Consider the following 25,970-nt stretch of genomic DNA (forward strand, 5'->3'; position numbering starts at 1 on the left):
GTGGAAAAAAGGCAAAGCACACAGTGTAATTTGGGTGCTGTTGTATACTGATAAGGATTTTCCACTGCTGGCCAAAGATTAAAGAAATAAATAATGAAACATTTTCATGTTCTTGGTTAAAGCAAATAAGTAGAAGTCCCATTTCTTTATACCTTTTTGGTTTTGTCACTGTAACCAGCAGTACTTACTGAAAAATAAAGCTGAGATTCTAGATTGAAAAAGCAATTCTAAGAATAAAGTGAGCATGTAATCTGTTGCCCATTTTACTAGTTATTCACAATTCTTCACTGGCTTCATATTCTTCTATCTTCGAAACATTGTATATCTTTTTATTAGGCTATCTTCTGAACTTTTTAGATTCCTTGTGTTAGGTTTAACTCATCAACATAACTCATAAACAGATTCTGTAGCTGGTATGTCTTGTTTAGGAGACAACAGGAAGATTCTGAGATTTACTTTTTTCTTGTCATTTGCTAGTGTCAAGATGATGTATTTTTTAGAATCATAAAATGGTTAGGGCTGGAAAGGACCTTAAGGTCATCTAATATGCTGGTTTGCACATACTTTGCAGGAGGATCACTGCAAAAAGTATTATAAAACCAAGTAAACCTGGAAGTGTAGGAAAACATTTTAGAGCACAAGAAGTAAAATGGTGGTTTCGCTGTATTTATTTTAAAAAGACTGATAATTCATCTAAATCTTTGTATTTACTGACAGTATCCACTGAATCTTGCAAATCAATAGACAAACAGTGCCATGGCATTTATTCCATTGTGGCAAATCTGTAGTTTATTGCACCCTGTGTAGCAGTAGTGCGTGTGTTGCAGTGAAGATGTGGATTTATAAGTAATTAGAGTAAATGCTGCTGTGATCTTGGGGAGACCTTTGACATTTTTTATGACAGTTGAATATCTTCTTGAATTTTACATCATGCAGAGAGCTGTCTTGTTTCTTTTGTCTTGTAAATAGCTTGAATTCCATCTTTATGACAGTGAGTACATGAACATAAACTGGAAACAAAAGATTGCTTTTCCAAGTAAATCTCAAATTTCTGTGATTTTTATCTTTCTTAAGAATATAAAGTAATTTTCCTTCACATAAAATTAATTATCTCTTGAAGGTGAAAAGGAAAATAAACCTGTCTCTGCTTCTTTTTAAATGGAAACTACTTATAAGCATGTCCATTAAATATGAGCTACTTCGATTCACTTTTTCAAGACCGCAACAATGGATCAAATTACTCATTAAAGACTGGTAGAAGAACCTGAAAGAATATCTCATGGTATTTGTATTTCTGACCTTTTGGCATTCTCCAGTGAAAAAACAGTCCATGTCTGAAAAAATATTGACAATTTTGAGACTGCCTTATTTTTTAAAAGTATTGTTATTCAGGAAAAATTGCTTTTATAGCATGCATATATTCGGCTTATTTCTTTTCCCCACAGCATTACCTTGCACAATTTACTTATCAAAAATTGTCCAAACCCCAGTATGAGGTTACTTTACATCTCTTTTTATCTGTGTTGCCAAACTGTAAGACCTAAGAGTTTTCTGTATACAAAGATGCAAACTGGCTCACTGAATCCCTAAGTCAAAATTGCTTGAAGCATCTACTGGTGGTGATGGTGGAAATTTTTGCTTGGCTACTATCTGATATTCAGAATAATATACTGAAAATGCAGTAAATATGTCCTGAATGCCTGACCTTGCTTACTTAGTAATAGGCAATAATAATAATAGGCAGTAGGTTTTCTAGCTATGGAAAACCAAACATTTTATAGACCCTTTTCTTGAGAGATCATACAATCATATAATGGTTTGGATTGGAAAGGACTATCCAGTTCCAATCTAAGGAAAGTTCACCCAATTCCAATCCCCTGCCACAGGCAGGAACACCTTCCACTAGACCAGGTTGCTCCAAACCCCATCCAACCTGGCCTTTGAACACTGCCAGGGATGGGGAAGCCACAGCTTCCCTAGGCAACCTGTGCCTCGCCACCCTAACAGGGAAGAACTTCTTCCTGTTGCCCATTTAAAACCAGACAGAGACACATTTGACTTCTACCAGATATGTTTATCCATGGTAACCACATGCAGATCTATGAAGTTAGGAAAGGGATATTCATGAAATAAAGGAATGTTCATTGAATTCTTGCAAAATTATACAAAAAGGGAAAAAATAAAACTAAACACCTGCAAAACTAAAGGTTTTATGCTTTTATTTCATTTCATAGTGTAATACCTAGAGAAGGAGTGCTGTCAACTCAAACATGTTGAGATTAAAGTGAAATATTATTCTAAAATGTATGTAGGAATAGAAAACAAAATTAGTAGGTGCTAGATATTATTTTCTTATCACTGAGCTGTTTTAACAGCTGTTTGCAGAGGAAAATTCACTTATGAATACTGGTGCCAGGTTGAAACTTCTTTCCATGCTTCACTCTTTGGGATTTAATTTTACTTACTGCTTTCAGATATACAGTAATTAATGGGTAGTTATACCTGTTCCTTTGTAAATGGATCCTGGAAAAAGAGTCGAAGAACTTATTATGTTTTTTTTAATCCTTTCCAATAATATCAAAGAAATGATTTTGTTCTTTGAGCCACATTTAATGAGATACTAATGCACCTAGCGGATTAAGGAGGCAACAATTAGATCCTAACTCTTTGTTGATGCGGAAACTGCTTCTCTAAGGTAGACAATACATTGAACCTGTAATAGTTAACTAATATGTTCAGTTAATGCTAAATCCTTAATTAAATATTATTGTGCCTATAGTGATAAAAAGAGCTATTCCTATGCTTTTGTCTGATCACATCGCTTGCTGCATTAAGTTCATTAGAAATATTAAGCAGTGAGTAAAGGCCAAGGGAGATGAATCATTTTAAGTGAATGATGAATACTACTGAGACCATTTATTAAGGAGGAGTAATAGTTACAAAGAATGTTTTTTTTCTTCTTCTATGGTCTACTAAAATATGTACGTTCCTGGATAAACACTTCTGTGAGCACTTCTGTGATAGAAACGTCATGAGAGAACATGCTAATATACTCATATTAGCCTATTCCGAATTAACTAGCTTTAGGCAAACCTTAGCGAAGAGGGAGAACTTCTTCCTTATATCTAACCTGAACTTCCCCTGTTTAAGTTTAGACCCATTACCTCTTGTCTTGTCACTACAGTCCTTGATGAAGAGCCCCTCTCCAGCATCCTTGTCGCCCCTTTCAGATACTGGAAGGCTGGTCTGAGGTCTCCACACAGCTTCTCTTCTCCAGGCTGAACAGCCCCAACTTTCTCAGCCTGCCTCCATATGGGAGCTGCTCCAGCCCCTGATCAAACTCGTGGCCTCCTCTGGACTTGCTCCAACAGCTCCATGCCTTTATTTTGAGGATTTTCCTTACTTTTTTTCACATTGCTACCCATTTTAGCTCTGATCTATGAAGATGCCATTAAAATTCTAGGATTGTTAAAAACTTATTTAAATGAAATTAATGATCCTCCTTGAATATGCATACTAGAAGATGAATCATAGAATCCTAGAATAGTTAGGGTTGGAAAGGACCTTAAGATCATCTAGTTCCAACCCCCCTGCCATTCGGCAGGGACACCTCGCAATAAACCATGTCGCCCAAGGCTCTGTCCAACCTGACCTTGAACACCGCCAGGGATGGATCATCCACAACCTCCCTGGGCAACCCATTCCAGTGCTTCACCACCCTCACAGTAAAGAACTTCTTTCTTATATCTAATCTGAACTTCCCCTGTTTAAGTTTGAACCCTTTACCCCTTGTCCTACTACTACAGTCCCTAAGGAAGAGTCCCTCCCCAGCATCCTTATAGGCCCCCTATACTAGAAGCTATAGGCCCCTATATACTAGAAGCTTTTCTAGTAATAGAAGTCCCACATCGATATCAGTTAGGATTCTGTTGCATGTGAAGTTCATGTTGCTTGATAACAGGATATTTACTGTTTCCTCTGGTAACTCTACTCAGGAATTTCTCCCCAGCCTTAACACCCGTCTTCTGCCAAGTTTAGATAAATAATTTGAAGTCCCAGTAGTAGGAAAATAATTGAGGAAATTCACTTGGTATAATTTCATTTCTGCAATTCATTGAGGAAAAATTTGTCCCTTAACAAGTTTATGGTATTTCAATGTTTTAATGGTTATGTGCAGCTTGCATGACTCAGGAGTGGGAAATTCTGGCAGATACATTTGCATATTTAAGAAAGAAGGTTTTGAGTGACTTGATACTTATATGTTCATTTCAAATTAATGGATTGGAGAATGTGTAAATAAATTCAATTGAAAATATTCTGATTTTATATAATTGTATCGGGCTATGTTGCTCACTCTTCTCTATATGCTTCATTACATAAATAGTTTTGCCAGTTGTTACAGGATTATATGAGATTACAGGATTACATTACATTGCAGGATACTTCAGGAGCTGAACAAGCATGTTAGACACCGAGATATGTGGATTTTTACAGGGATTTCGACATTTCTGCTCTATCATCTTCAGTGTTTGCAGAATGAGCCAGGCAGAAGTCCTTTCTAAGAGGACTTGTGAGGCCAAACAACTGAATGGACTTGAGATGCTCAAGACAAGAATCTCAAAGCAGCAGTAAACCAAACAGTTTAAATTAAAGGGAGAAAAAGAGAAATAAGAACCAATCTTTGAGGTTTTCCTGGTGACCTGATGTTGCCCCTCTAGTAATGAAACAATTTTATATCTTTGAGACTCTTTCTCCAATTTTATCTGATTTTAAAGTCAAAACATCTCCAAGAGAGATACGCTATTGATTAGTGCATTCGGATACTCTAATTATCTTCATGCGGAAAGCATTTTGACTATTTTATGCCGAAACTATTACAAGTTTTTATCTTGATCACTAGGCATAGCTAGCAAGCAAATGTTCTTTGTTTTAAAGATGAGAGAAGCTTAAAAAATGCTTAACAAATGTATTTTTCTTTTTCCCAATAGAAGAACCCAGATCCTTTTATTAAATACTGGTTTGTAGTCACAGAACTACATTCTTTGTCTCCTCTCTCTGGCTGTCAGCTTTCTGTCCCCTTGAAGGTTGCAATGCCAAAGTTATTGCAGGCAAATACATCAAATGGCTTGTCAAATCATGCTGATTCCTTTCTAATCTCTGTGCAAGCTTTCACCTCATCAGAGGTCCAGGAAGGATATGAAATGAAATTCAACAGTTAAAGAAAACTTCGTACAAATACAGCGAAGAATCTGTGGTTCACAGCCTGGTTTTAGTCTATGTATGCTGCAGGTTTTACCCATTATCCCAAGGGGAGCAGGTGGAATCAAAATAGTAAGTGGTACCAAATACTAAAAAGTCGTTTTTTCTACTTTCATTTTAATGCAGTTGCTTTCTAAGAGTAAAGTATAAAGCTCCATTTAAAAATATATAAATCCTTCTCTAGTCTTTTTTGATATTTTGAAGAAAAAGAATAAATTTCAAAGGCATTTCATTGTCAGGCCTTTAATAATAATTTTGCATTTTGACGTAAATTCAGGTTAGGGAAGTAACCTCCTAATTAATAATGACCCACTAATTATAAAATCTGATGCTTTCTTCATTTTTATGATTACTTTTCTCAATTTTGTATTGAGTTTAAACAAGTACTGCCACCTAATTATGAATAAAAGGATATTACTTTAATTACCTTCTACTATAGGTGTGAAAATAAGCAAGCAGCTATCACAGCCATTATACCAAATGGTGCAATGTTAAATTTCTGACCCTACTACTGGCAGACAGAGCTGTTCAATTGCAATAGCATCTTCATGTAGTTGAGTAGTTCTAATTATTGCCTTCTCTGAATGCTATGTTTTGAACTTTGTGCCCTGGACTGTCGTGTTCACAACTAAGAAATAACAAGAGGCTTCATCAAAATGCAATGAATTCTCTGACATTTTGAAATAACTGCTAGAACCAGCTGGGGGATAGAAAATAATTGCCATTCAAATGTATCATCTTTTGGGTTTTTTTTCTTGCCTCACCAGTTTCCTGTGCGTTGAAGCTTAGCGATGTTCCTAAATCATAAATAGGAACAAACATTTGGGAGGAAATAAATTCTGTTTAATTAGGACCTTCTTGCAGGTAATGTCTCACTGAATTTTCTTCACCTGGATCCGGATGGAGAAGTTTGCTTTAAAACAGCAACTGTGGCTCTTTTTATTAGAGAAAGGTCAATTCCCTAAACATACCAAACTGCCTATGTTAGATCACCCATCTGCCACTGAAAGTCTGGGAAATGGCGAGAAACGTGGGGTGTCTTATGTGATTTGGGTAGACGTCTTCTGAGGGCAGGTGCCCTGATGGTAACAAAAGTCTTCTGTATAAATTCTGCCTGTGCTTTTCAAAATGAAGAGGAAGGTCTTGTATTTAAGTCTGTTTGAACAACCTGGTCTAATAGAATGTGTCCCTGCCCATGGCAGGGTGGTTGGAACTAGGTGATCTCTAACGTCCCTTCCAACCCAGATCATTCTATGACCTCATGAAGTTCAACAGTGTGAAGTGCAAGGTCCTACACCTGGGCCGGGGCAATCCCAGGCACAGCTACAGGTTGGTCAGAGAAGAGATTCGGAGCAGTACTGTGGGGAAGGACCTGGGGGTGTTGGTCAATGAGAAACTGAACGTGAGCTGGCTTCAGTGTGTGCTCGCAGCCCAGAAAGCCAACTGTGTCCTGGGCTGCATCAAAAAGAGAGTGCAAGTTGAGGGAGGTGATCCTGCCCCTCTGCTCTGCTCTCGTGAGACCCCACTTGGAGCACCATGTGCAGTTCTTGTGTCTTCAACATAAGAAGGACATGGAGCTGTTGGAGCAAGTCCAGAGGAGGCCACAAGGGAATGATCAGGGGCTCGAGCACCTCCTGTATGAAGACACACTGAGAGAGTTGGGGCTGTTCAGCCTGGAGAAGAGAAGCTGCATGGAGACCTCATAGCAGCCTTCCAGTATCTGAAGGGGACCTACAAGGGTGCTGGGGAGGGACTCTGCATCAGGGACTGTAGTGATAGGACAAGGAGTGATGGGTTCAAACTGAAACAGGGAAGTTCAGATATAAGGAAGAAGTTCTTTACTGTGAGGGTGATGAGGCACTGGCACAGGCTGCCCAAAGAAGTAGTAAATGCTCCATCCCTGGCAGTGTTCAAGGCCAGATTGGACAGAGCTTTGGGTGACATGGTTTAGTGTGAGGTGTCCCTGCCCATAGCAGTGGGGTTGGAACTAGAGCATCTTAAGGTCCTTTCCAACCCAAACCATTCTATGATTTAAATTGGGGGAAAAGGGCAGAAAATGTAATATTTCATCACTTCCAAAAACACGTAGTTGTTGCCTTTAAAATACATATCTTAGCAGCTAAACTTTAGTGCTTTATAGTCTAGCAGTCTGGGAAGTATGTTCTCTGGACTGCAAGGAAAAAGGAAAATGGTCCTTCAAGTATTGAGAGTTAGGAAAATGAGATTGTTAGAGAGAAAAAGGACATAGCTATAGCATCAAAGAAGCTGAAACACAGTTATGTTTTTCCACCTTCAGCAGGGCAGGATGGGCAGTGTATCTGTTGTGTTTGCCTGTGTGGGAGTTGAGATCCCCCTGGTCTTAAAGTGTCTGAAAGGTTGAGGATTGACTAAGGAGAAGGATGTTGAAGTGGAAGGATGGAAGATTAAAGCAGTTGGTTTGTTGCTGACAAATCTATGTGTATCCTGCATGTATTCCTCATTAGTAAGGAGCCCAGAAACTGTACTGGATTTAAAGAAGGACCTTCATATTGGTTAATTAGAGTATTTTGAGCTGTTATATATCTCATTAGCCCACAACCTGTGGTCTTGATTCAAATAATGCACTTAAGTAGGTGTCCCATTGCTTTTGGTGAAGCATCTCACACACCCATGAAGAAAGACACCATAAACTGAACCATAAGCTAACCAGCTGATGAACTATCATCCAAGCCTCAGGAATAATTACATGATGGCAAACGTGCTTTTGCAGTTATGCAGCAAAAAAAAATCTATTTAACTGCTTTTTTAAGAGATTTGTCGCTTTTTTCTGAAGTGCATTTGACTATCTGAAATAGTGTATAAATAAATAGAAATAGACTTAAACATTTTTATTTCTCCTCATTTCCTGTACCAGATATTATAATCTTGTTTCAAAACATTGAATGGAATTTCATACCAATTTTTTTTTAAGCTTGAAGGCCAAAAAACTTGATGATTATTGCATCTTCTACTGTTGAGATCTTTAAACTTGTGAAGAATTTCTAATATGTGGCAAACTTCTTTTTTCACTTCATTCTTAATGAACTGAGAAACTGACTTTATTTCCCTTTTGAATGAAAAATGGTATACTTTTTTCTTTGTCTGCTCAAGGTAAGAATAGTATAGGCATATTTTCTTTAATCTTCATGATACCTTCTCTGCTTTAATGTTGGCTTCACCTGTGTTTTAATATAATCACAGATTTGTTTAGTACTCCTATGAATAAGTAGTATACTAGCAATCCTCAGTGATTCAGAAACTTCTTGCTCAATTGCCCGTATATGTTATTTTGACCAACCTCTCTGATATTTATTAATGTGTACACTGGTATTTATTAACATGTACAATATGTACACATTCTCAAAATGGAAACATAGACATTCTAGTAACTTTGTTCTATTAGCTTTCTCTGAAATACTCTTTTTAAGACTGGGGAAGTTTTATGCATGACATAAAAATTTGGAAAGTCAGTAAATAGTATCCTTATTCTGCAAATATTTTCACCACATTAAATTGCAGTCTTGCTTCCTGTATTAATTTCTTAGTCTACATATCCTAACTTCTTATTTAATGAGCAAAGAATGTCTTTGCTCGATGAAATTTTCATCAAAAAGAACATTCTAACTTGTAAGCTCAGCACGTACAGAAGGCAAATGATTCTGCTTGTGCTGGATAGTCAGGAGTATGTAGTTAATTGCATTACTTTTTAATATTATTCCACTCTGTATGATTGGAGTGTTTCTAATTTCTTGTGTTTACTATGTAGTCAGTGAGAGACCTTATGGCAATTGACGGTAGGTTTCATGGTTCAATTTTGGTTAAGGCAAAGGAGGAAATGGCATCTTTTTCCAAATGTTTCTTTCTAAGCATTTGCCAGAGATTGTATTGCATCCTTGTATTAGTGTGACACTGAAATCATATATTCCAGAAGCCCGTCTCTTTTTGAGTGGTTCATGACATAGACTCTCTCTGGTCTATACTTTTCTCTAATATTTATCCTACAGTGTGACAGTGTCAGGGAAAGGAATGAGAGGCCTATCCATTGGTAGAAAAAAGTCATTATTAGTAAAGACAGAAGCAGCGAAGACAAGTAAAGGTTGGGTCTGTTCCTACACTGTGATTGAGAGAGAATGAACTGAGACAAGATTTTCATTATCTGTATGCCAAGGGTGGCTGGGGAGTGAGACCAGTGGGTGGGGAGAGGAAGAGTACTGGCTGCAGTGGCCACAGATATTAAAGCTGAAAAGTAATAAAACTGTTAAAATATAATACTGAAATAAGTGATGCAAGATAGGTAGATATAGGTTCTGGGACATCTAGTATAGGTCATGCTTTGCCAAGAATGATTGGACTAGATGATCCTCGAGGTCTCTTCCAACCTGGGATTCTGTGGTTGATTTCTCCCTTTTTGCAGCTTTCTAGTATATCAGAAAGAAAAATATGAGTCTTTGGATCCAGTTTTTGTTTCCCTATTCCACGTGGGCTGTATAGCTTGTAGAATCTAAAGGAACTTTACTATAAAAACTGCTTTAAGTCATCTTTGAATATGCAGGAAGTGCAAGGAACAGGCAGGTTGGAATGTGTATTTTGCTTTTAACTGCATATGCATGGCCTCAAGGAATATAGTTGAGGGTTATTGCTAAGACTTTTTTTCTTTCCCATATAAAATTTCTTTCTCTGGAAACATAGTAGAAAGATGATTGTGAAGTTGCTCTGAGGTTTTTTGCCCTCTGCTGATTCCTCTGGCAGAAGTGAAAACCTTTGAAGACATGAAGACAGTCTGTGCTAGTCATGTCTAAGGCTGTAGCCTAGCTCACTGCCTTTTTTCAAAGCGTATTCAAAATATGGTATTGTGTGGTGCACTTGCATCTTGTTATTATTGAGTAACAATATCAGAATCAGATAATCAGATGCTACCTTTAATCCTGATGAAAAAGCAAAATAAGTAAACTTTAATGCCATAGTATTATAGGAACAAAAGCTGATATTAATGTAGAAACGAATTGAGAATGTAATTTGAAGAATCTCAGGTTACCTTCTAGTTAACCCATGTTTTCTCCAGGCCATGAATTATAAGTAGACTATTACTCATAAATGAAGCAGTGAATTTTGTAGTGTGTGAAAAAGATGCACGAGAAGTTGTGAGTTTAAAGTTGGAGGGGGAAGCCAACTGTTTAACTTTAATACATATAAATATACTCTGAAAGTGGTTAGTTTCATCTTCTCTTGACCCTGTAGGTTTCAAGATACTCTTATGTAGAAATAAGGTTGAACTCAGTGTTAAGAAAGTACTCCTCTGGAATACCAAAAATTGACACAGATAATGTTGGTATATTAATAGAAGGATTTCTTGGGATATATAACTCAATATGGTCTTTCCATTTCTTTTGTCTAAGATTGCTTCCACATTTACGTTCTCTCTATTTGACTTTCGAAGAGAATTAGCAAAGGAAATCTATATTTATGATTTTAGAATCTCTGTACATTTTAATAAGGCTTAAATATAACATTCTGCTGAACACTGTGGGGGAAAGGCCAACTGAAATCACTAATTGCCAGCCACTTTATTTAGAATGGCAGAATTATTTTTGCCTGTAATAATCCTCAGCAGTTTGGAACATGTTTGACTACCAGTTGTTAAATGAGCTTGTATCATTTAAGAGTGGGAGAAGAACACTTGAAAAAAGAATTGGAGTATATTTATTTAAAATAGGCAAGTTCAGCTGTCGCAAATACCATTAAGAATAATATCTAATAGACAACTTTCACATGTTTTTTGAAATTAGCAGTTTAAACCTCCCCGTGCATCATTTTCCTTTATGAATGTCTCTTGGAATGATGTGAGCTTCTCTAAATGTTGGTTTTCCCTGATTTTCTTTGCATTTAGTTTGTTGTTATATATTCCCAGCTCTGAGTCTTATTTTTGTCTTTTTAACCTCAATTAAATGTAACAGTATGAGAATGTACAGTTCTGGACAATGCATTTATAAGTGCCCTGATATTAAACATATCTTTATTGCAAGAGGTTATTTCCCCGTTAAAAAAATTCTATGGAAAAATCATTCCGACTCTTATAATACCCTAAGAACAGGATGGACAAAATTGATATTTTCCACTGTCAGAGATTTTCCTCTTACTTTAGCCTTTCTGGGTTAAAATAATCCAGCGGGATTAGCTTCCCTGGTGGACACATTCATTCCTCATCACTGATACCATCATGATGGCATTATAAGGTATCAGGTAGGGATTATATCACTTCAAGCTGCTTGTAGTCAGCTGCTGGGCATCTAGGGCTGAGCCATGCTGTTCTTGCTGTTAATAGGTATTTGGCCTTCTCTCACTCCTAGCTGTTTACTTCTATTCTCATAGGAGTCTAGGTTTCTTTGACCATCAGCTTATTTGAGAAATGATCCTAGCAGCTATATCATGCTGCTGGAGTCTGTATTCCCAGCCCTAAAAGATATGTGTGCTATTTGTCTATTTGGAAGTTGGTACAACGATGTGTTGGCAGGTGAGAAATTGTATTTCTGTGTGCTGGAAAACAGTGTTTTAAAATCGTTTCAATAAATGAGCAGAGAAGTGATGGACCTGCTTTAGTGAAAGACTGAGTGCCCAGGGAATAGAGAGAGATTAATATAAAAAACTATTGAGTAACCAGAAGCATGAGGGAAATAGTTTGAGATTATTCTGACTCCAGAATAATTATCTCTTCCAGTTATTTACATCTCTAAGGCTTCAGATCTGTCAGTGCATGAAGACCTATATGCTGTCGTGTCCAGAACAGACTAAGCAGCAGAGACCGGTTCCATGCCTGTGTGAACATATTTGCATCATTATGTCATTAATATTTTCTCTCTGTCCATTATAACTGCCTGTTTATGATGATCTAGTCTGTGTATTGTCTGATCAAAATAGGTAACAGTCAAAATAATGACCTAGACAAGGAAATGCTTAAAACTAAATATCTGGGGTAATTATTTATGAGAAAGATACTGATTTAGTGCCCAGCAGCTCAGGTGTCAGTGTTGGAAAAGAGGCAAAGAAAGCAACCAAAAACCTGTGGGCAGTTAAGGGATTCGTCTTGCAAATAAGGGGTGGGATCTGGAGAAAGGACTGTCAACTGCCTGAGCAGAATGATGCACAAATCAATACAAAAATAGGGAGTGGATCTGTGCAAGACAGACCCTTAGGTGAAAAAAGGAGATTTTTGGAACTAAGTTGAATTATACTTAGAGGAGTTAAGTTAATAAACTGAGGAGACAATATGTGTGTATGTTAGAGGGAAAGAAATATTCATCTTCTGAAATGGTTTTCTTGCCTTGCAATCAAATTCTGCTTGATTTTTGGAAAGAACGGCTTCTGGAAGAAAACAGTTTTGTTTGGTGGAAATTTATTCTGTCACAGGTTTCTAGCAGAACAGAGTTTACAGGCTTCAATCCAGACTCCTTAATGTGACTTGTAACTGTGAAGATTTCCAAGTCAGAGTGATGGAACTGTGTAGTTCCATCTACAGAAATCTCGCATCAGAGGGCAGGGAGGCCCGAAAGGTTTCAAAATTAAGTAATTGTTCCATAAATAGCTATGATCTTTGCAAACAAAGAGAAGAAAAAAGCTCACCAAGCCTGAAAAGAAAAACGAATGTACTTTGCTGATTAAGAAAAACATATGGTGTCATATATTATATTCTGAAATATAAGTCAATATATCCTTAGATCATCACTTTTTCCATTTATTGTCACTTGGTGAGTACTTACTGGGGGAAAACAATGAAATTAGTCACAAAAAAAGTCTATAAAGATGGATTACTTAAACTATATGAACTCTATTATGACCATTAAATAGGTGGTTAGATATGTAAAACAAGCCAGTATGCTTATTCTTCTGGAGACAAATCCAGATATCAACTTCTTCCAGACACATTCAGATTTCTTATTAATAAGACGTCTTCATGTCAGTAGGTTAATTGTGTAAGCAGTTGTAGACATGGGGTGGAAATCGGTCGTAAGTAAAGTCCGCTTTTCTAACTTTTATCGTCGTCTCATAAAGGGCTGCTTTAAATCTGTCATCAGAACTTTAATGTTGGAAAACTTGGTTTTCTGTGGTTACTTGTATAAACTCCCTGCAGATCAAAATATGGTTTAAGGGTTGATTAGTATTCTTCATTGTATTTTAAGACTCTCCTATATAGAAGGACGATGTTAATTTTGTGGGCATCTTGAAAACTTCAAAAACTCACCCCCAAACCTATTTGGACAGTATTACTTGCAAGAGTAAAACACTAGAGCATTTCACATTGATTAAGGCGGTGATGCATCTTTTATGGACTAGAGGGAAAAATAGCCCCAAACTATTAGAACCTTTCAAGTTAAGATGTATTCTGTATAGGCAGGAAATAATCAAGTTTCCTTACAATTTCAAACCCACCTGTATTTTTGAAAGATGGTTTATATTCTGCTTATATACAATAACTATGTGATTAAAGTAATGATGCTGAAGGGAGATAGTTCATCTAAGTCATGGAACTGGAATTTCTAGGGTTTACAGCCTTGTATATATTGTACAGCCTTGCACATATATATGGTACTTGAACTTCCTGAGAAATATTAATATCTTTTTCCTCTGAAAATAGACCAGTTCTCTAAATATCAGTGTACCAGCATTTACCAGAGTTTGAATACTGAAGCAAAAAATGGAAAGAGAAACCTTGCAGCAAATTTCTCTATCTAAAAAGGGACCAAAGAATTTTAAAGTAGATATCTAGAAGAAAAGCTAGAGGGAGAGTTAAATTAGCTTTGGTCTAAACCATTTGTAAACCAAATAAAAAAGGGAGCAGTGCAGTGATTCGGATGTTTCTCTCCATTGCAACGCTAAAAGCTGGATTATGTTTAGAGGTTAAGTAATGTGTCGTGTCCCTGCCCATGGCAGGGGGGTTGGAACTAGATGATCTTAAGGTCCTTTCCAATCCTAACTGTATTCTATGGTTCTATGTCTCCCAAGCTTCCATTTTCAGAGGAAATATATTCACCAAAATGGGGCTTGGGGCAGGAGGAAAGAAAAGCTCAGGTTCACTGAAGTCACACCTTTGCAAGTGCAAAAGTGTCACATTTTGAGTTCCCCAAACTGTATGTTCTCTTCTCGATTACGTTGGCATACACACTTTTATGTATTTTTAAAAGTTGAACATGTGTAGTGTGTCTTCTTTAACATGAAGGAGTTTGGAAATGCCTGCTATTAATCCATGGGTGCTTCAGGAGGTTTTTGCGAAAGAGAATGAATTCTTTCTTCTTAAATTGTAAAGTATTTGTACCATCAACAGTCTCAGTTACCTATTTAGTACATCTGCCAGGTGGTTGAGCTGTGGTGATTGCAGCCTGATTGTAGAACTCCTTTTCAAACTAATGAGCTATTAAAGGATAACTCTGTGCTCTAAGAAGGCAGATGTTGGACAGGCTCCTCAAAGTGATTTTCTTGATTTTTAACTTCATATTCAAAACTCCATTTATTCTTAACTGTAGATCTTCAACTTTTGGCCATAATGTAAAGATTTCAAGTTGAAAATGCAGAATGCACTTTGGAGGTTGTCCTCAAGGTATATAATAAGCTCTAACAGAGTTCTAATTAAATAGTTTAACTTTTGCTTTTCACTGGGTTGTACGTTCTTAGCTTCCCCTCTATTTTTTTAACATGATCTCTTTAGAACTGTTATTCTCAGTTTAAATGTTTATGAAGATGAGCTTACAAATAGCTGTTAGCTGTTAAATCCCCTTGATCGCATAATGAATTATTGTGCTGACTCTTGCGTCACTCTCTCAGGGATATGTGATATTATTTTCTTTTTCTTAGTTGCCTTTCAAAATTTCATGCAGAAAAAAAAGAAATGCACAAAGGATATTTAAGCTTTTCTTTTGCTGTCATTGCCATGGAAACATTAAAAGTAAAGGGAACTGCAGGAAGAAGTTGAAAAGGTAGAGACAAAGAAGGAAATACAGAGCAGTAAAGAGAAAAGGAAGGCATAAGGTAGTACATTAAGTTGTAAGACAATAGTTAGATATTGTTTTGGTTCAGAAATTCTGTCTTATTTGGAAAAGCTATACTTTTCAGACCTGAAGTGAAGGTTAGTTTGGTCAATTTGCATAAAAATAAGAATAATTTTTCCATTCAACAGAAATACTGAAACCCCCACTTCAATTCATGCTTTTTTCTGATGTTTTCATAGTTCATGCTTTTTTCTGATGTTTTCATAGTATTACAACTCTGATAATGATAGAGATTTATGGCTAAGTTGCATTATGCTAGGATGAATGCTTCTGGGCTAGCATGTGCATTCTGTTTGCTCTTCTATCTTTTTTACATAGCTTGGACTATTGCCCAAACCCTTTGGAAAAAAGACCACCCTGGGAAGTGGCTGAAGTCTGAATCCTTAAGTGTAATTTGCTCTGAAGGACTTAGAGAGTGTTCTTATCTCAGGTGCCTGAATCTAATCCAATTTTATCTGGATGCGCTTACTATAAATATCACGATTTCCCTTGTAACCAGGCACTCCCTCTGCGTTTTCTCCGACCAACAGTCACTGATTTACCAGTCCTGACTTTGTATTTGTATATTGTCAAGTTCCAGTAGGTGGCAGCCCTGCAGCATTGTTTGGGGATTTTTTAGGACGAATAAAACTTACCGTGCATTGCAAATGGCTTCTGTTACAAAACTCTCTGCAATAATTCTGAAGTTCTTATCCCTTTCATGCCTATGAGTTACCACTTTGAAAGACTAATATCCCCAAATCTCCATTTTCTATATATTTTTTCCTATGATAATGTCTGCTATTATATTCCATAATAAAATATATATCAGGTGTATTTTTTTAGTTGCTGGAATATCTTCTTCAATCCCATACTTTCAGTTAACTCTATCAGATGCTGCAGTTACATTATATTAAACTGATAAAACCAAACCATGTATAAAGACCCATTCTTTATTTTATTTTTAATAAAAGGATTCTATGTGACTTGCTGCCACCATTTTATTTCGGAGACTTGATATCTTGTTTGCATAGTCCAATGCTGTGTAGGAGTGAAGTAGGATGTTGTGAGAAGTTAGGCTGGCATGAATATCTCTGTGTCACCTCTCCAGTCCCCTCTTCATAATCTGATATAGTAACAGGACTCCCACTGCATCTATTTTTCCCTACTTATTTAATCTATTAATCAATTTATCCATTTTTAAAGATGTTCTGGGGTTTCATAAGCACAGGTCAGAACCTGGTAGTGTAGTAATTTCTCCTGCCAAAGGAGAAACAATAAGTTTAGTGATAACCTATTTATTACAACTGTGTTCTTTTAAACATTTTAAAGCCAGAAGTGCATGGTCTGTGCAACTTGATTTTTATATACTGATCCTATAAATCTTATTTGGGTTCTGGGTTGAGAGCCTGCTCCTACGAGAGAGCAAGGGCACAAGACAGAAGCACTCAGCTTTCTGGATAAAGCACTGGTACGAATGTCATGAAGCTGTTATTTTCTGGACCTACTCATACATATGTTGTTCTCACAGCCCTTTAAATAGTGTTAGTGTTGCTAAGCAATATTCAAATCATTTCAAGATATTTTGAAAGCAGTGAATACCTGTTAACAGTCCTTTGGGCTATACTATTGATTTACTACCGAACTGTATTCATGCATTTTTCTCTGATTTCCACCTTTTTGTTGTTTTGGGAGTTATGTTGTTGGTTTTGTTGTTAGTGTTATTTTTACTCCGAGAATTTAACCTTTAAAAGTAAAAAAACCTGCAAAACCTGAAATGAGCGAGAGGAGAGAAACAGGGGGGGTGATATGGGAGGAAGGTACACAAATGAGAATGTTCTGTTCATTAATGCTTGTTTCCTACTGTTCTACTCCTTGAATTTGAGAAATGGAGAAAGTGGAGATAAGAATTGCCAGACAGTGTGTTGTTGCCTGGCAGCCTGTAGAAATCATACGATGTTACATGAGGCTGCCTGACCTAAGTAGAATAGTTATTTTTGCGCCTTTTTTCTTCCTGTTAATTCTTGAAAGAGCTGTTGGGATACTGCCTGGTTATAGTGCTAAAAATGTCTTCACTGGAGGAACACATATAGATACCAGTATATTTTTAGATGTGATGCAATTCATATTTTAGTTAAGGTGGTATATTTTTACATTCTTAGTTGGAAATGGAAGAAGATGTTCTCATAAAGAAAGACTTTGCTGCAATTTGTGATGGTAGTGTAGGCTGCTACTAATTGTGAATATTATAAGTAACCTATGGATATTTTAGCTGTGCGTTGCGTAGATTGTATTTCTCTTCAGAACTAAGATTTGATATTAGCATTTTTGCTTTTCTTTCAAAAGCATTGTCGTCTTTTCATTCGAATGAATGAAATCTCTGTAGTAAATCATTCTCTGTCAATCTGTAGGTTGTTTTTCTTCATTTTTAAATCAAACTCACACTAATAGCAAAACAGGGAAATTCTTACTTTGATATGCTGCATATGAATCTCCTGCATGTCAATGCAGCTTGTTGAAGCAAGATTTAAAGAGATATCTTGTTGGGTATAGATGAGTTTCTCTTTGTATTAGCTAGTTCTATTAAGGGGTGAAAAACATCACTGAGTTTTAAATTTGTGGAACTCGTTTATTAACTTAGGGAACCTGTATCTTTGTTTTCTTCTAATTGGATCTTGAAGAAATCATTTCCTGAAGAGATAACAGTTTTAAAACCTGGTGTTCTACCAGTGTGTTGTAAAACGTCTACACTGGGTTGCTTTTACAAGTAATGATGATGACAGTAGAGTTTATTACAGAAGGAAGTAGGTAACACCACCACAGTTCAGAGCTCCGCTGTGGTAGGTGTCATACATGCTAATTGGCAAAGTGTTTTTAGGAGGTAATGAGTTTTCTGAGACAGTCTGCAAATATTGGAACTCTTTAATGAATGGAAAGTTAACAAACATCAGGGGAAATAGCTTGTGAGGAAAATATTTGAAAGTCTAAAATATATGTTAAATATGCATTTTCTCAACCAAAATATATTTTGATTGTTCCTTGTTACGTTTCAATGTGGATTGCCTCAAAGAATGGTTGCTTTGTGCTTTCTCCCATCAGAAGAGAACTATGTCGAGTGATAAGCTGTTCTTCCTGAGTTTTCAGGTATTATCTGACTTGTTATTCTGTGTTTTATAGTCAAAGCAGCTCAAGATAGCAAGTAGTGCTCATTTCTTTCCACTGCTGATGACTGGTTCACTCTCTGTTCTCAGGATGATTTTGTCATGGTTGGACATTTGTACTGCACCTGCTCAGTTGCAGATATTCTTTTGGTTGCAGAGGCTTTAACTTAAGTGATCCTTTCTTAAACTGTATGTGCTCTTTCATTTTTCTCATGGTATATATAAAAATTGTGACTTCTGTTTTTAACTTCGGCAAGTGCATGGTCAGATGATCTGAACCGAAGCTTTTCATTAGACATATTTCAGCAGACACCATATTGAGGTCCAGAATGTGTCCTGGGAAATAAGTAATGGCAAATGATAAACTTAGAAATGCCAAATATCTAAATTAAATGTTTGACCTTTTATCACAAAATTATGATAATCCCGCCTTGAGGCAGTGCATTTACGTGCACATTCTTTCATAAGCAATTGAACTCATAAAATTATAAGTTTGGCTGTTACCTTTCATCATTGTTTTTGTAAGTTTTGAACAAACACACATCAGGTCACATCTTCAGCAGCAGTGGTAGCAATGCTCCTTCTTGGAGGTAAGAATAAGAGTCCAGAATCAATACCTAATTTTCACCAGCATACAAATGCAAATCCAACTTTAGAGCATGTATCTATGATAGGATTTGGGGTTTTTAGAGCTTTGAGGGGTGAATTTGTCTTTTTAAGGATATGTATATGGACAGTTCTAACCTGTGATCCACCTTCTAGTAAAGTTTGCTGGTTTCCAATTTGGAAGTAATAAGGAGGCTATGTTTCTTCTGACATTAACAAAACCCCAGAACTTACTGATCAGCAGGGTTTGATCATACTAAGTAGTCCAAAACTTGCTGTTATATTTACTTTTGTTTGGACAAATTTTAATTGCTAAAAAATAAGTTAGAATTTCAAATATTCTGTCTTAAAAATCTTTTTACTGTGATTTTGACACTGAATTCAGAATTTTGTGAGTGTCGTAAAATCTTGCAGTTGTCTCAACTTCTCCTGTTGCTATTATACTACACTACTTACTAATATAGACACAGCCAGAATAGACAAAAATCACCAGAAAACCATCTCAAGAAAAACATGAATCTAATGTCTGATAGAGAAACCAGTTCTGGGTCTGGAAGAGGTGCTGTGTGTTCAGTAACCATATTTACATGCCCATTCCCAGAGTTAAAATGGCAACAAAAAAAGTAATTACAAAAATCAGTTGTGGACTGAGGTCAGTTCGCATAATGAATAAGGGTATTACAGAGAAATAGAGCTGCTTTTGTAATTAGGTAACTAATAAAGAACAAGACAATATCTTAAGGACAAGAGCTCTATACATTTGTATATTCAGGTGCCAGTGTCCCAAGATTGGTCCCAATCTGTTTAAACTCAGGCCTCTTCTTGAACTATGATTTTCCAGACTGTGTAACTTCAGAGCATAATGCAGTTGGAGAAGATATTTAAAAATCTTTGTCAGTAAGTGACTTCCTGTCAGTGACTCAGTCTTTCATGTCAGTATTGTCAATGAATCCCATTCTTGTCTTTGAAATGCTAAAATTAGCCAGCACTAGGTCCTCCAAGGAGCTTGCTGATCTTATCCAATTGTGAATATTCCAGTGCTTATGTCACTGGTACATTTTGAGTTGTCCTGCCAGACATGTCTATTATTTCATGTTAGCTGAGGGGGAGTTACTTTCACAATACTGTCAGATATTCAGAGTGTATCACAGGTGATGAGGCTTCCAACAGTACAAGAATCCTGACTCCTGACACTATTTTGGGATAAAAGAAGAGGATGTTTTCTTCTTCCACAGAACTCCGATCTGTTTCAGTCAAGCAAAACCATATTGCAGTACTTGTAACTATTGGTGACGAAGAAACTTTGTTTTGTGTATCTGCATCATGGATACTAATGAGCCATATAACACTGCGCATTTGTTACTAACTTCGAGGTGATTGATCATTTTCATCATGTGTGGATAATTATTTCCCTAAATAGAATTCCTAATATCATGACAACTCACACAGCCTCCTCAAGCTGATTCACTTGTGTAACTATGGTAGCTTCTTGTTGTATTGTGCTGCAAAGATTGTCTGATTACTAAGAAATTATAATTTATTTAAATAATCAAACTCAATGTACTTAACAAGGAAACTTAATGATCTCTTAGAAGTTCTCACTGTGAATTATATTCTCAATAGCATAACAACATTAGGGTTTTTTTTTCCTCAACATTAGCACATAGAATTGAAGTTTATGAGCAACCATTACTGCATTAATACAGAATCAGAGAATAATTTAGAATGGAAGGAACCAGTGGATGTTACCTGGTTCAAATCTGTTCAAAGCAAAGCTACCTTCGGTGTCAGGTTTGGTTACTCAAGGCCTTGTCTTCTCCAAGGGTGGACACTCCACAGTCTCTTTGGCTAACGTTAGTTTAGCAATGTCTTAGGCTTTACCTGGACATCAGTCAAACTCAGTTGAAGTTGACAGAGAGGATTTAGTTACTGGAGATTTGCCCAGAATGTAAGATGGTGTCTGGCTCTGCATGTGCTTCAAAGGTTTTGGCATAGTCCTCTGCAGGGATGCTTTTCCCCTGTCTGTAGAAGGAACCTGCAATAAATAAATAGCATTGTGAAAAGTGGACACTTTGGAAGGGAGAGCCACCCTGCAGGATGACCTGGATAAGATGGAAGAGTGGATTAACATGAACCCAATGAAGTTCAACAAAGATAAGTGGAAGGTTCTTGCACCTGGGTAAACATAATCCAAGAGTACAGCACGGGCTGGGATCTGCCTGGCTGGGGAGCAGCTCTGTGGAAAGGGACCTGGGGAGTCCTGGGGGACACAAGCTCAATATGAGTGAACAGCATGTGGCTGCTGCAAAGAAAGCCAACAGGACGCTGGGTTGCATCAACAAGGGCATCACCAGCACAGATAAAGATGCCAGTGTCCCACTCTGCTCAGCACTTGTCAGGTCACATGTGGAATACTGGGTTCAGTTTTGGTCCCCGCTATACAAAAATGATGTGAAGGGGCTAGAGAGGGTCCAGAGAAGCTCCACGAAGATGATCCAAGGGCTGTGAAGCCATATGAGGAAAGGCTGAGAGAGCTGGGACTGTTCAGCCTGGAGAAAAGAAGGCTCAGGGGAGACCTTGACACCATGTTCCAGTATTTGAAGGGTGGCTACAAAGAAGACAGAGACTCCCTTTTTACAAGTAGTCACATGGAGAAGACAAGGCAAGTAGCACAAGCTACTCCTGGGGAGACTCTGACTCGACACAAGAGGAAAATTTTTCACTATGAGAACAACTAGCGACTGGAATAATCTCCCCAGGGAAGTGGTGACTCCCCAACATTGGACACTTAAGATTGGGCTGGGCAGGGTGCTGGGACATCTAGTGTAGGTCATGCTTTTGCCAAGAAAGGTTGAGCCAGATGATCCAACCTGGTATTCTATGATACTATTAAAATATTTGTACCTAAATTGAAAGAGGCATTTTGCCATAAGGTTGACTTAAATCATATATAAATAGCAGACCCAGCTATTCCATGCTGTAGTTCAGGCTGGGATTTCTGTACTGGCTGTGGGTTAGCAATAGTAAACTGATAATACATTTGATTGCCACAATTAAAGGCATTTGATTACATCAGCTTGGAACATATTCTATAATATGATTAAAATCACCCTGGAACACTTTCAGCAGTTTTACACTTCAATAATATACAATATGGAATGAAAACCTGGCAGCAGACTGGATGAATTCAATGTTGCATGCAGGAATACAGAGTAAGCACAATTCCAGTGCTTCAGAAGTAGCGGACAAGTAATGCATTTCAACAAATTCTGCTTTTGTCTTTGCTTAGTCTTCAAAATGAAGCTTCAGATTTCACAAGTGCAACTTGTAACTCGTTCAAGGTTAATAGTTATTTTTGAAGCTGTTCAAAGATTAGGATACATGCTTTATTATTTGTAGGTACTTCACATTTTAAATGGAATGCTTAGCTGAGTTCTTCACTGAAACATCTTTTATCGTTTGCTTCCTGCTTCTTTTCTTTTCTCTCTTATTTTCAAAGCCTAATGTATGTTACGTATCTTTTTGCTTTGATCCTCTCCCCCCCTCCACCCCTTAATCTCTCATTCTTCATCTCTTCCACTGGGACTCTTTCATTCTTTGCTTTCCCTCAATTTGCTTTCCCCAGTATAGAAAGCATCTATACTGATATCACCAAAGGTACATTCTTTGAAAGTGCCTTTCTTCCAAGTTAAAGGTTTAAAGAAGACTTCCCTCTCTTTAGTCAGTTTGATTCCTCTGCTTCCTTCAGTTGTCTGTTTTCCTTTATTATGTCTAAATACCCCCAAAGTTGGAGAAGGGATCAATGGAAAAGAAAGGACACATTGAATTGAGCCTGAAGAGTAATCAAAAATTGAGACATGGAAAGGGAATGAGGGAGTAGAAGATAAACTGATCTGTCAGCAAGCAAACAGTAGAATGGTGCAGAACTTGCATGATGGTAAAATAATACATTTTTTTGTCTATTACCTTATTTGTTTGCCTTCATTTTCTAATTCTGTAAAATTTTTGAAGCAGTGTGTGGCTTTTTGGTACTAAGGCACATACAATACATGTACTTGTTGAGAAATGGGGTAATAATTCAACACATTAATAATGTAAATCTGTTACTCATATTTTTGAATTTTCATCAGCTAAATTCTTATACGTAGAATGAGAGTTAACTTCTCTGCATAGTTTTACTGTATAAATCAACTTATACTTACTGAAATTGTAAGGTCTCAAAGTGCTGTCTTGCCATTATCTTGTCGCTGATAAGGTTGTATTAAAACCAAAGGATTGCCATTGTGCTTTTGAAGTGACAAAGTCACAGCACCAAAAAAGTGACAGAACAGGCTTCCCTTGGCAAAAATTTTACTTTGGCAAACTGATTGCAACATGAAATCCATGTTACTCTAGGGTAAAGCAAGACTCTGATGTCAGAGCTGAGAAAAACTTGGTGGAAAGTTGTGTTATAGGAGTAGACCTATAGAAAAAGGAGTGCATCTGTAGGGCAAAGGAGTTAGTGCTGAGGACCTGATGTCAACATCATACCCATTTCAGAAGGGTTTGTGATGACCTAGGTCTAGTGTGGACTCATGGCCTGAACACTGGCAGTTGCTGGAGCTCCTGAATCACACCACAGGGATTAGTCCAGTCCGAATATCTGAAGACCACACCATGGTATGAACCAAAGTGCAGCAAACAGGAACCAACAAAGGCACAATCCTAAAATGCAAGTGTAGAGTCACACTTGTTCCCCAAATAGTTTCTTTATGGAGTTTTGTCTATAAGGAGACTTGCAGGCATATGAATCTCCACACCAACCCAGCTTTGAAGTCAAGTATTGTAACTCTATTCCTTTGGTTAAACGTTTTTCTCTTTACTATCATGTTATGACTAGTAGTTTCCACTTGATGCCCGTTAATCAAATCATTGTTATTTTCATGAGAATTCATAAACAATATAGAATTCTAAGTGCCAGGTGTTGTTTCTTATATGTTCAAACAACACAATTGCATTTTAAAAAAGCTGTCACTACAAAACTAAACTAAAAAAGGAAAATACCAAAACCAAAAGGAAAGTCGGTGTTATTGCTCAGAATTTGATTTATTGCATTTTATATCCCTTTTCTGGTAGGTGGTAATATTCTCAAAATTAAACAAAATACTTTGTCATGGGAGTATGCATGCAGAAAAAATGCTTTCCTGGGATTGATGGATAATTATTTTTCCATCTTAACCAGAGAACTTAATCACACTAACAAAGTGCTGAAATTTTACGGTATTAAAAATTTACTCGTAGTGCTTTGCATTTTGATTGTTCTATTCTCTTGAAAAGAAGTGTTTAGTTCATAGAGTAGTTTGATTCATTGAAGAAATACAATTCTGTGAGAACTTTTTACCAGCACCACCAGCAGATATTGTCTGTATCAATTCAAACAGTCAAAAAGAAGTTGCCATCTCACATAGTGTAGAATTATATAATAGTTAGGGCTAGAAAGGACCTTAAGATCATCTAGTTCCAACCCCCCTGCCACGGGCAGGGACACCTCACACTAGACCATGTCAACCAAGGCTCTGTCCAGCCTGGCCTTGAAAACTGTCAGGGATGGAGCATTTACCACTTCTTTGGGCAACCTTTTCCAGTGCCTCACCACCCTCACAGTAAGGAACTTCTTCCTTATATCTATCCTGAACTTCCCTGTTTCATTTAAACCCATCACCCCTTGTCCTATCACTACAGTGCCTAATGAACAGTCCCTCTCCAGCATTCTAATAGGCCACCTTCAGATACTGGAAGCTGCTCTGAGGTCTCCACGCAGCTTCTCTTCTCCAGGCTGAACAGCCCCAACTCTCTCAGTGTGTCTTCACACAGGAGGTGCTCCAGCCCCTTATCATCCTCGTGGCCTCCTCTGGACTTGCTCCAACAGCTCCATGTCCTTTTTATGTTGAGGACACCAGAACTGTACACAATACTCCAAGCGAGGTCTCGCAAGAGCAGAGTAGAGGGGCAGGATCACCTCCTTCGACCTGCTGGTCACGCTTCTTTTGATGCAGCCCAGGATGTGGTTGGTTTCTGGGCTGCGAACGCACACTGCTGGCTCATGTTAAGTATCTCGTCAACCAACAGCCCCAAGTCCTTCTCCACAGGGCTGCTCTGGCCCATGTATTATTCTTGTTCACTGCAAAGTTTAATGAAACTGAAGTGAATTTAGGCTTCACTTATGACTATAGGCTACCCGACATTCAGTATTTAAATAAAATGAAAATTATCTGGGATATGATTGAAGGGTAACAGAAGTCTCTCACACAGACTGTAAAGTCATTGTTACTACATATATTTGATACATCAATATTTATTTATAGGCTGAATTGGTGGTGGTGATTGAATTTTTTTAACATAGCTTTACAATTTGGTTGGAGTTATACTACTGCACAATCAGTGTAAAATGTACAGAAATTGCTAGAATCACTGTGAACTTAGTGTCAAAGTTGGTAAAATAGCATAAGCTCAAGATAGGAAAATGAAAATGGAGTTTTTGGGCTTACATTTATTTCTCACTTTTATTCATGGAAGAAATGTGCAAAAGTCCACCTCACTCCCAAGAAAAGACTTTATTGTCAGTAACTTTGTGTTGTGCATCTGTGACCTTTACTGTTGAAACCTTGGTTTCTACTTAGGAAGTTATATTAGGAAAATAATAAAATCTGTCTACTTGCATACACCACTACGTAAGCCAGGAGTGTCCCACAGATGTAAGCAACCCTGTGCTTGAAAATTGGGAACCATGTCTGAGAGATATTTAAGAGTGTATTCATGTGTCAAATTAAGCAGAAAATATTTGCTCATCAGGTATATATTTGGTCCAAAGGTTAAAACAAAACCCGAACAAGCAGAATATTGTTTTTTAAGAGAGATTTGTACAGAATAT

The 25,970-nt window shown here is 37.3% G+C and overlaps 1 protein-coding gene across 2 annotated transcripts in view; it reads left to right on the plus strand.

Annotated features, from left to right (window-relative positions):
• CTNNA2 (catenin alpha 2) overlaps positions 1-25,970 on the plus strand; it is a 500,115-nt gene that overhangs the window by 184,838 nt on the left and 289,307 nt on the right. The gene's annotated exons all lie outside the window — the stretch shown is intronic.

This window comes from Strigops habroptila, chromosome 7 (assembly GCF_004027225.2).
Source record: "Strigops habroptila isolate Jane chromosome 7, bStrHab1.2.pri, whole genome shotgun sequence".
Lineage (NCBI taxonomy): Eukaryota > Metazoa > Chordata > Aves > Psittaciformes > Psittacidae > Strigops > Strigops habroptila.